The sequence below is a fragment of the Dasypus novemcinctus genome, chromosome 1 (assembly GCF_030445035.2).
Source record: "Dasypus novemcinctus isolate mDasNov1 chromosome 1, mDasNov1.1.hap2, whole genome shotgun sequence".
NCBI lineage: Eukaryota > Metazoa > Chordata > Mammalia > Cingulata > Dasypodidae > Dasypus > Dasypus novemcinctus.
The window spans coordinates 39,431,540-39,443,298 of NC_080673.1; the positions used below are offsets into that span (position 1 = coordinate 39,431,540).

General features: G+C 38.0%; 1 protein-coding gene and 1 non-coding gene across 3 annotated transcripts in view; both read left to right on the forward strand.

The window, feature by feature from the left end:
• Positions 1–11,759, forward strand: part of RNF175 (ring finger protein 175) — a 67,161-nt gene that overhangs the window by 53,496 nt on the left and 1,906 nt on the right. The gene's annotated exons all lie outside the window — the stretch shown is intronic.
• On the forward strand, positions 7,402–7,508 carry LOC111767348 (U6 spliceosomal RNA). The gene has a single exon (XR_002799193.1). It is a non-coding gene; the product is annotated as a U6 spliceosomal RNA (small nuclear RNA).

Consider the following 11,759-nt stretch of genomic DNA (forward strand, 5'->3'; position numbering starts at 1 on the left):
AAAGAAGCCAGTCCCAAACATCACTTTGATTTTCAGTCAAACCAGCTTCTCATCATGCTAGGGGGTGAGATCAAAATGACAGCCACCAACCTCTTTCCAACTTGGGTAGGTTCAAACCCTAGCTGTTCGTGGGATTACACTTTAGCCAGCCAAGTGCACTATTCAGTAGCTGATGTTGGTGCACAACCATCTCTTCCTCTCCTGTTTATGGGAAATGGAGCTTCTAACCCCAGCCACAGAATAGCTCCTGAGGTGGCTTGAGCTGCTAGAGTAGGATGGGTACCAGCCTCTGCAGCATGGCTTGCACTTTCCCAGAGAGGTGGTGAAGGTTCCCCCAGCTTCCTCCTGGAAGTGGGACTTGGGTTTAGGGTAGAGCTGCAATCTGATGGTGGAAAGAAGCCAGTCCCTACCAGCACTGTGGTTTTCAGTCAGCCAGGCTTCCCCTCATGCCAGGGGGCTAACTTAAAATGGTGACTACCAGCCTCTTTCTGACTTGGACGGGTTTAAAGTTTAGCTGTTCTCAGGATTATACTTTAGCTCCCCAAATTTACTAATCAGTAGCTGAAGTCAGTGCCACACTGTGTCTTCCTCCCCCTTTTTGGGAAATGGAGTTTCCGACTCTAGCCACAGAATAGCTCCCAGGATGGCTTGCACAGTCTCCTCCTTCCACACTTGGAGGATATTGCAGGATACTCTTCTGATCTCCTGCGGTCCCTAAACAGGTGCTTTAGCAAGCTCTGGGTGTTTGCTAACTGCCCTGTAGGATGAGCTGACTCTTGGAGAGCCTTACTCTGCTGCCATCTTGGCTTTATCCCCTTCATTTTTGAAGGACAGCTTTGCCAGATACAGAATTCTTGCTTGGTAGTTTTTCTCTTTCAGTGCCTTAAATATATCATACCACTTTCTTCTCTCCTCCATGGTTTCTGATGAGAGGTCAGCATTTAATCTTATTGAGTTTCCATTGTATGCTTTGCTTTTCTCTTGCTGCTTTCAGAATCTTCTCTTTATCTCTGATATTTGTCATTCTGCATAGTAGGTGTCTCAGGATAGAGTTATTCAAATTTATTCTGTTTTCAGTGCATAATCCTTATTGGATATTGATATTTATATCTTTCATAAATGTAAGAAAGTTTTCAGTCATTATTTCCTCAAATATTCTTTCTATCCCTTTTCCATTCTCTTCTCCTTCTGGTACACCACTAATGTGCATGTTTTTGTATTTCTCATTGTTGTCCAATTCCCTGAGACCCTGTTCCATTTTTTCCATTTTCTTCTCTTTCTCTTCTCCTATCTTTCCCATTTCAGATGTTCTGTTTTGAAATCACTAATTCTGTCTTCAGGCAATTCAAATCTGCTCATATGTGCCTCTAATGTATTTTTAATCTCATCCATAATGTGTTTCATTCCCATAAGGTCTGTTACTCTTCTTTGTAGACTTTCAAATTGTTCTTTGTGCTCACCCAGGTCTTCTTAATATCCATTATCTCTTTAGTCATATTTTCTTTCAATTCTTTAAATTGACTTAGGAGACTTGTGTGTTAATCATTGATTAAGTGTCTTAAATCCTGTATCTCCTCAGGATATTTGGTTTATTCCTTTAGTGTGGCCATCTCTTCCTGTTTCCTAGTATGGCTTATAATTTTTCACTGATATCAAGGCATCTGAATATGTTGATGCATTTACACTGATGCCTAATTTTTCTCTCTTGCCTATTGTTATTATTTTTTCACAGTTCTTTGATATTTGGTTCAACTTATCCTAAGTCTTTAAAATTGCTCAGTTTAAGGTATAATCATGCTATGGGCACAGATTTTCTCCCAGAAGTTAGAGAACATAGAGCCCCAATTGCAGTTTTTGTCCATGCACTTTCATGACCAACCAGCAGATGGTGATCATTGGTGTACCTTTCTACAGAAGTATATCTCTCTCCTTTTTCCTTTGTTTTGGTTGGGCCAGATCTGAGATAAAGAGCAGGCTGATGAAAAACCACCCAACTCCCCCTTCCTTTTCCCTTGTAACAGGGAGGAAGATGTCTGCTTCCCCCTCAGTCAGTTGCAGTGAGCTAGGGGTTTTACCCGAGCTTGATATCTTGGGGGTAGGGAGGAGAGTACTTTCCAGTGGCCAGGAGGTTTAGTAACTCACAGTTTGTTGCTTTGGGTTCTTCCTCCCTCTATCCTCACCCTCCTGGAAGTTGTGAAGCACTGCCTGGCCTGCTGACCCCCAAAGCATGTCCCTCAGGCAGCTTTTGGCTCTTTCTCCATTGTTTTTGTGAAAGAGATGAGCCTTGTCAGCCTAATCTGACACCATCTTTCCACAATTCCTCCCATAGGTTTTGATATGTTGTATTCTTGTTTTCATTCATCTCAAGATATTTACTGAATTCTCTTACAATTTCTTCTGACCCACTGGGTATTTAAAGTACATTGTTTAATCTCCATATATTTGTGAAATTTCCCCTTTCCATCTGTTATTGTTATCCAGCTTCATTCCATTATGATCACAGGAAGTGTTTTGTATAATTTTAATCTTTTTAAATTTATTGAGACCTGTTTTGTGAGCCAACATATGGTCCATTTTGGAGAAGGATCCATGAGTGCTTGAAAAGAAAATATATCTGCTGTTTGGGGGTATAATGCTATGTAAATGTCTGTTAAGTTCTAGTTCATTTATCATATTATTTAAACTGTTTCCTTACTTATATTCTGTCCAGATGTTCTATCCAATGCTGAGAGTGGTGTATTGAAGTCTCCAGTGATTATTGTAGAAACATCTATTTCTCCCTTCAGTTTTGCCAGTGTGTGCCTCATGTATCTTCGGCATCCCAGGATAGTTGCCTAAATATTTAGTATAGTGATTTCTTCTTGGTGACTTGCCTCTTTTATTAATATGTAATGACTGTCTTCATCCCTTATAACAGTTTTGCATTTAAGATCCATTTAGTCCAATATTAGTATTGCTACTCCAGGTCTTTTTTGGTTACTATGTGTGTGGAATATCTTTTTCCTACCTTTTACTTTTAACCTGGTTGTATCCTTACATCTAAGGTGAGTCTCTTGTAGACAACATATAGATAGTTCTTTTTTTTAATCCATTCTGTCAGTCTGTTTCTTTTGATTGGGTGTCCAATCTGTTAACATTTAATGTTATTACTGTAAAGGCATTACTTATTTCATCTGTTTTATCCTTTGGCTTTCTGTTGTCTTATCTTACTTTTGCCTGTCTTTTTACCCTTTAATTATCCTTCCTAATTATCTTCATTTCTACCCTCTTCTCCAAGTATCTCACCCTTGTTTTTTCTTTTCAACCTGCAGCATTGTTTGGAGGTGTTTTTTGTTTTGTTTTGTTTTGTTATTTTTTTTAAAGATACATAAATCACCAAAAAATGTTACATTAAAAAGTATAAGAGATTCCCACATACCCCACTTCCCACCCCCCCCACCCCCCCACTCCTCTCACATCAACAAACTCTTTCATCATTGTGGCACATTCATTACATTTGGTGAATACATTTTGGAGCACTGCTGCACTGCATGGATTACAGTTTACATTGTAGTTTACACTCTCCCCCAGTGCATTCAGTGGATTATGGCAGGATATATAATGTCCAGCATCTGTCCCTGCAATATCATTGAGGACAACTCCAAGTTCCAAAAATGCCCCCATATCTCATCTCTACTTCCCTCTCGCTGCCCTCAGCAACTACCTTAGCCACTTTCTCTGGATCAATGCTACATTTTCTTTCATTACTAGTCACAATAGTTCTATAGTAGAATACCAGTAAGTTCACTCTATTCCATAGTCTATCCCTCCATCCTGTGGACCCTGGGTTGGTGATATCCACTCCACCTCTATATCAAGAGGGGGCTTAGATCCCACATGGTTGATGGATGTGATTCTCCTCCTTGGAGTTGTGTGAACTCTCAGTTTTCTGGTGTGGTGGTTAACCATCTTCACCTCCCTGCTAGCCAACCTGTGCAAGTCCAACAAACCAAAGAGTAGGAGCTGCCACTCTGCTCAGGCTCAGGGCCCAGCTGGCACATGGCCAGTCCAGAGATTGAAGTCTCCTGGGTATACACCAATGCCAGCACCAACCACAGGTTCAGTAAAAGTGATAGAAGAGGCATGTGTAGAAAGTTCACATCTGAGTCCAACTTGTTTGTAGGTTTTTGATGACTGATTCAATCTCTTTACCAGTAATTGGTTTGTTGAGATCTTCTCTTTCCTCTTGAGTCAATGTAGGTAGTTTGTGTGTTTCGAAGAATTTGTCCATTTCATTAGGTTATCTAATTTTTGGCATACAGGTCATAGTATCCTCTTTAGTAATTTTTCTTTCAGTGGGGTCAGTAGTAATGTCCCTCTTTTCATTTCTGATTTTTGTTATCTGTATCCTCTCTCTCTTTTTGTCAGTCTAGCTAAAAGTTTGTCAATATTGTTGATCTTTCCAAAGAACCAACTTTTAATTTTAATGATTCTCTCTATTGCTTTGTTTTCTATTTCATTTATTTCTGCTCTAATCTTTTTTTATTTCCTTCCTCCTGCTTGCTTTGCATTTAGTTTGCTCTTCTTTTCCTAGTTCTTCCCAATTTGAGGTTAGGTCTATGATTTCAAGTCTTTCTACTTTTTTAATATAAGCATTTAGAACTATAAGTTTCCCTCTTAGTACTGACTTTACTGCATCCCATTAGTTTCAGGATGTTGTACTTTCATTTTCATTCACCTCAAGGTATTTCCTGTTTCACCTCTGATTTCATCTTTAACTCACTGGTTTTTAGGAGTATATTTTTAACTTCCACATATTTGTGATTTTCCCTCTCTCCCTCTGTTACTGATTTCTAGCTTTGTTCTGTTGTGGTAGGAGAAAGACATTGCATGATTTCAATATTTGTGGATTTATTGAGACTTGTTTTGTGACCGAACATGTGGTCTACCTGGATAATGATACATGTGTACTTGAGAAGAATGTGTATTCTGTTTTTGCTGGGTGCAGTGTTCTGTATATGTTTGTTAGGTCTACTTGGTTTGGTGTATCATTCAAGTCCTGTACCTCCTTATTGATCTTCTGACTAGATGTTCCTTCTATTATTGAGAGTGCTATATTAAAGTCACCTACTGTTAATGTGGAACAGTCAATTTCTCCTTTCATCTGTCAGTATTTGTATATATTTTGGGCTCTACTGTTAGGTACATGTATATTTATAATTGTTAACTCTTTTTGTCATAGTATGGCCTTTATCAGTATATAATGAACATATTTGTCCCTCATAACTGTTTTTTTTTTTTTTACTAAAAGTCTTTATTGTGACCTAAAACTTTTTTGAAGACATAATTTAAAAAAAAATATGTAAGACACTGAGGAAGGAATGGAAGAGATTACCTTGCCACTGTACATAGAGGGCAACCACTTATTACAGTGATGAAGGGCAAAACATCAAAAAAAATTTTATGATATTTTTCATTGTTTAATACCCCAATTTATTTTTTACTTATATTTTAATTTTTCTAAATTATTATGTATTTTATTTCTAATCTTTAAACCTATCATTACTATTTTATTTTACTATTAATCAAATTTGGCAATACACTAGGCATCATTTTTTAAGAAGTTTTGGATCACAGAGGGGTTCAACTATGGCAGGGGAGGAGCATTGGTGTGGGGTGTCATTGAAGGGGGATGCATGGGTGGGAGGGAGTTTTCCAGGGCATTAATATAGGGTATATAGATATGTTTGGATGTTCATTGGGTATTGACATAGTGGTAAAGTTTTACATAACAACTGAGGGAGTGCTGAGTTCTCATACTGGGGAGCTTTGTCACATTCTCCAATGGAATAACAACAGTCCCCCAAGTGCAAGGGCAAAGACTAGTTAATAGGATGGTCCAGTGATAGGCCCTTGATAATGATGACTATGCTTATGAGCCTATGTACTTAATATTTCAACTCGGCCTAGAGCTGCAGGGTGCCTAAGAGTTACCTCCTGAGAGCCTCTGTGTTGCTCAAATGAGGCCACTCTCTAAGCCAAACAGCATATAAATGCATTACCTTCTCCCCAGCGTGGGGCATGACTCTTGGGGATAAGCCTCCCTGGTGCCAAGGGATTACAACCAAGCACTGGCTGGTGATGTAACTACAAAAAAACCATGAATAAAAGGGGGAAATAATAAAGACAAGTGAGTTTATATGGCTAAGAGACTTCAAAATGAGTCAGGAGTTCATCAGAGGTATTGTTCTTGTAGATGTCTCAGCAGGAACTCAGAGACAGCAAAAGTAGATGCAACCCTGGGTAGTAGTGCTCCTAAGGGCCACGAAGACACCTACATCCTACAGTTATGGCAGATAGTGCTGTAGTCTAGTGCCTTGTCAGTGGGCCCTACTTTGGAATTTGTGCTCCTGAATGTATGGAGTTGGACTCAAATGTGACCTTTCTACACATGCCTCTTCTGTCACTTTTACTGGACCTGTGGTTGGTGCTGGGGTTGGTGTATGCCCAGGAGACTTGAATCTCTGGACTGTCCATGTGCCAGCTGGGCCCTGAACTTCAGCAGAGTTGCAACACCTAATCTCCAGTTCATTGGACTTACACAGGTCAGCTAACGAGGAGGTGAGGATGGTAAACCACCACACCAAGGAACCAAGAGAGTCTACACTGCAAGCAGGAGAATCCCATCTTATCAGTCATGTGGGATCTAGGCACCCCCTCAGTTTAGAGGTGGAGTGGGCATCTCCATCTCAGGATCTACAGGATGGAGGAATAAAATGTGGATTAGAGTGGACCTACTGGTATTGAACTATAGAATTATTGTAACTCTAGCAATGGAAGAAATTATGTCATTGATGTGGATAAAGTGGTCACGGGAGTTGCTGAAGGCAGGGAGAGGATAAAGGAGGTATGATATGGGGGCATTTTTGCGACTTGGGGTTGTCTCAGATAATATTGCAGGGACAGATGCAGGACATTATCTATCCTACCATAGCCCACTGAATGGACTGGGAGAGAGCGCAAACTACAATGTAAACTATAATCCATGCTGTGTAGCAGTGCTCCAAAATGTATTCATCAAATGCAGTGATTGTATTACACTAATGAAAGAAGTTGTTGATGTAGGAGTAATGGGAGAGGGAAAAGAATGAGGTATATGAAATCCTCTTATATTTTTAATGTAACATTTTGTGTGATCTATGTATCTTTTTTTAAAAAGGTAATAAATAAAGTCTATTTCATCTATTAAAAAGAAAGTCTATTTTACCCAATATTAAGATAGCCACTTCAGCTCTTTTTTGGTTACTACTTGCCTAGTATAATTTTTAAGCCTTTGGTATGATTCTTTTTTTAAAGTACACTTTTTTGTTTATTTTTAAAAGATACTTAGATTACATAAAATGTTACTTAAAAAAAAAATAAGTGCTTGCTTCGGCAGCACATATACTAAAATTGGAATGATACAGAGAAGATTAGCATGGCCCCTGCGCAAGGATGACACACAAATTCATGAAGTGTTCCATATTTTTAGATGCAATGGATGTGTCATGATGGGGGAGAGTGTTACTGTGGGGGGAGTGGTGGGGTGGGAGCGGTGGGGGTGAATGGGGACCTCATATTTTTTTAATGTAATATTTTTTTAAAAATGAATAAATAAAATTAAAAAAATAAATAAGGTGTACTCCCATCCAAAAAAATCCAAATACTCACATACTCTGTGAGTATTTGTGTCTGATGAGACACATACTCATCAGAATGTCAAAGGCCAAAGGCAGAGAGAGAATTCTGAAAACAGCAAGAGAAAACCAATGCATAACATGTAAGGGATAGCCAATAAGATTAAGTGCTCATTTCTCACCAGAAACCATGAAGGCAAGAAGACAGTAATCTGATATATTTAAGATACTACAAGAGAAAAACTTACAGCCAAGAATCTTATATCCAGCAAGATTGTCTTTCAAAAATGAGAGCAAGATTAGAATAGTCACAGATAAACAGAAACTGTGGGAATTTCTAAACCAGAGACCAGATTTTCAGGAAATACTAACAGATTAGCTAGAGCCTGAAAAGAAAAGATAGGAGAGAGAGGCCTGGAAGAGAGTCTAGAAATGAAGATTATATAGATAAAAGTAAAATGTCAGAAGAGTGGTGAAAATAAAATATGACGGATAAAACTCAAATACTCAGGAATAAACTTAACCGACAATGTAACGCACTTGTGTTCAGAAAATTGCAACTCAATGTTAAAAGAAATCAAAGAAGGCCTAAATAACTGGAAGAACATTCCATGCTTACACATTGAAACTCTAAATATCATTAAGATGTCAATTATACTCAAACTGATACACATACAGGTTCAATGCATTCCTGATAAAAATTCCACCAGTATTTTTTTTAATTGAAAATACAATTATCAACTTTATTTGGAAGGATAAGGGATCCTGAATAGCCAGAAACATCTTAAAAAGGAAAAATGAATCCTCATTTCCAGACTTTAAATCATATTACCTAGCTATAGTGGTAAAACAGCATGTTACTGGCATAAAGACAGACACATAGACCAATGGAACCAAACTTATGGTTCAGAAACAGATCCTCACATGTATGGTCAAGTGATTTTTGACTAGCCTGTCAAACCCACACAGTTCGGGCAGAGCAGTCCATTCAACAAATGGTTGCTGAGAGAACTGGATATCCATAGCCAAAAGAAGGAAAGAGAACTCCTATCTCACTCCAAAAATTAACTCAAAATGAATCAAAAACCTAAAAATAAAATCCAGAACCATAAAGCTTCTAGGTGAAATTGTAGAAAAATATCTTCAAGCCCTGGTGGTAGGTGGTGGATTCTTAAAGGAAGTAAGAGGAGGACTGAGATGTACTACTGATGTTTAATGTATGTAGAAGTTTTAATTAGCTTTACTTTAAAAGTGTGGAAATGTATAAAGTGGATGGTAACAAATAGTAAGAGCTGGTTTATAAATGGGAATTTGGCTGAAAATGATAGTGTAGGTACATAAATGCCAATTGACAGAATGCTAGAGAATAATCTAGAAACTGAATAGCACAGTAAACCAAGAGGTGGATGAGAATTGGGGTTGATGATACAGATGCAAGAGTGTCCTTTGTGACCTAGAGCAAATGTACATCGCTACTGCAGGATGTTGGGAATGTGGAGAAGCATGGGAATAATACAGCTGGGGTGACCTATGGGCTGTGGTTAACAGTAATAATGTAATATGCTTGCATTTATACCGTAGATGTACTGTGTTGATAATGGGGCAGTATGGAGAATGTATGCCAAATGTACAATACGGACATGGTAACAATTAGATGATATTATTTTATCTGTAAGAAATGTTCCACCACAATGTGGTGTGTTGATAGAGGGGTGTTGTTTGGGAATTCTGCACATGTGCATGATTGTTTTATAAGTTTACAACTTCTGTCATAGAAAATATATTTTAAAAATAATAATAGGGTGGGTTGGGGGAAAATACACCAAATGTAAGATAAGGACTATAATTTGTAGTAAGTTTTTGACAATATTCTTTCATAATCTATAACAAACGTCTCACGACAATGCAAGGTGTTGGTGGAGGGTAGATGTATGGGACTCCTGTATCATGTTATGCATTTTTGCTTTGTAAGTTCACAATTTTTACTATACACTTATTATTTATGTGTGTTCATATATAAATGATATAAAGATAGTAATAATAGGGTGGGGGAAATACTTTGGTTAGTAGTAATATTTTGACAGTGTTCTTTGATCATTAGTTAAAAATGTTTCACAACAATGCAAGGTATTGGTGGTAGGGTGAGTTATGAGGGTCCTGTATGATGATATATATGTTGGTGTTGTAAGTTCACAACTATTACTATACACTTATTGTTTATGTGTGTTTATGTATGAGTAATATACTTCAATAAATCTTTTAAAATGTAAAAAAAAAAATGAAGCCAAGAATATTGCCAAATTCACTTAATAGGAAAATGAAAAAATGATAGGTTTAAGCATAAGAAATAAAATACATAACAATTGGGACATGGAGCTGCCCTGGATGGTGCTTCAGAGGTAATCACCGGACATTGTAAATCCTCACAGGGCCTACATGATGGAATAGAGGAGAGTATGGGCCATGATGTGAACCAATGTATATGAGGTGCAGAGGTGCCCAAAGATGTACTTACCAAATCCAATGGATGTGTCATGATGATGGGAACGAGTGTTGTTGGGGGGGGGGGAGAGGGGGGGTGGGGGGGTGGGGTTGAATGGGACCTCACATATATATTTTTAATGTAATATTATTACAAAGTCAATAAAAAATAAAAAAATTAAAAAAAAAATACATAACAATTTAGAAAAACTAAAACTAAAATAAAGTTTAAATTTCAGATATTAAAAAACAGAAAAAAATTTTTTTTGATGTTTTGCCTTTCATCACTGCAATATCTCTTGTCCAGTATGTACAGTGGCATTTTCTTCCATTTCTTCCCCAATGTCTTACTTTTATTCATTTTGTCTTCAAAGAAGTTTTAGGTCACAGTAAAGCATGTACAGAATATAGGGGACTCCCATATATTAAACACCCACCCTTTTTTCTCCTATTAATAACCTTTTTAAATGTGGATGGTACATTTGTTACAATGTATGTACAAATATTGAAACACAGCTACTAACCATGGTCAATGATTTACATTATAATTTTCATTTTAGACCATACACTTTTATAAATTTTTGATGAAATTTAACATGGCCTGTATCCATCACTGCCAGATCATGCAGAACATGTCAATTGTGTTCCCCTAAATACCCCTCTTCCATCTATTCTATTCCTCCCTCCCCTTCCCGTCAGGGCCCACAGCGACCACCAGACTTCACTCCTTGAAGGACAAGATTCATAGATACTTGCAACAACTCTAAGGGCTTGACACTCTAGTCTATTCTTCCCTAATAGGAACCTCCCATGCTCTTGAGAGACACCCTGTTTGAGAACATGCCAGGCCTCCCCAGGATGGGAGTTCAACTCCTTCCCAGTCATTACGTGGGTCTCCCCCCACTGATACAACACACTATGACAAAATGATCACTCACACATTCTTTAGAAGACAGCCCCAGATGCGCCCTGTCTCAAATCCCTCCCTGTCCAATGCCCTAAACCAGTAATCCTTCCTTGTCATATTGCCAAAAGACCTTTCTCAACATTGCAGTTTCAACCATGTACCCACCAGTCCCCATTGTTCACACTGCTCATGCTTTGGGTGTGAAGTTCGTGAAGCCATTTACTATTACAAAGTCCTATAGATGCTTCCCTACATTATCTCTCAAGGTCTTTATGATCTTGGCTCTTATATTTAGATCTTTGATCCATCTTGAGTTGATTTTTGCATAAGATGTGAGATGGTGTTCCTCTCTCATTCTTTTGGATATGGATATATAGTTTTCCAAGCACCATCTGTGGAAGAGGCCATTCTCTCCCAGTTTAGTGGGCTTGGTGGCCTTGTTGAATATCAGATGACTGTCTATGCAAGGATCTATATCAGAGCTCTCAGTTTGGTTCTATTGGTCAGTATGACTATCCTTGTGCCAATACCATGCAGTTTTGACCACTATAGCTTTGTGTTATGTTTTAAAGTCAAGTAATGTGATTCCTCTGATTCCATTTTCTTTCTCAATATGTCTGGCTATTTGGGACCTCTTGCCCTTCCAAATAAATTTCATAGTTTTTCCAATTTAATAAAAAATGCTGTGTTGATTTTTATTGGGATTGCATTAAATC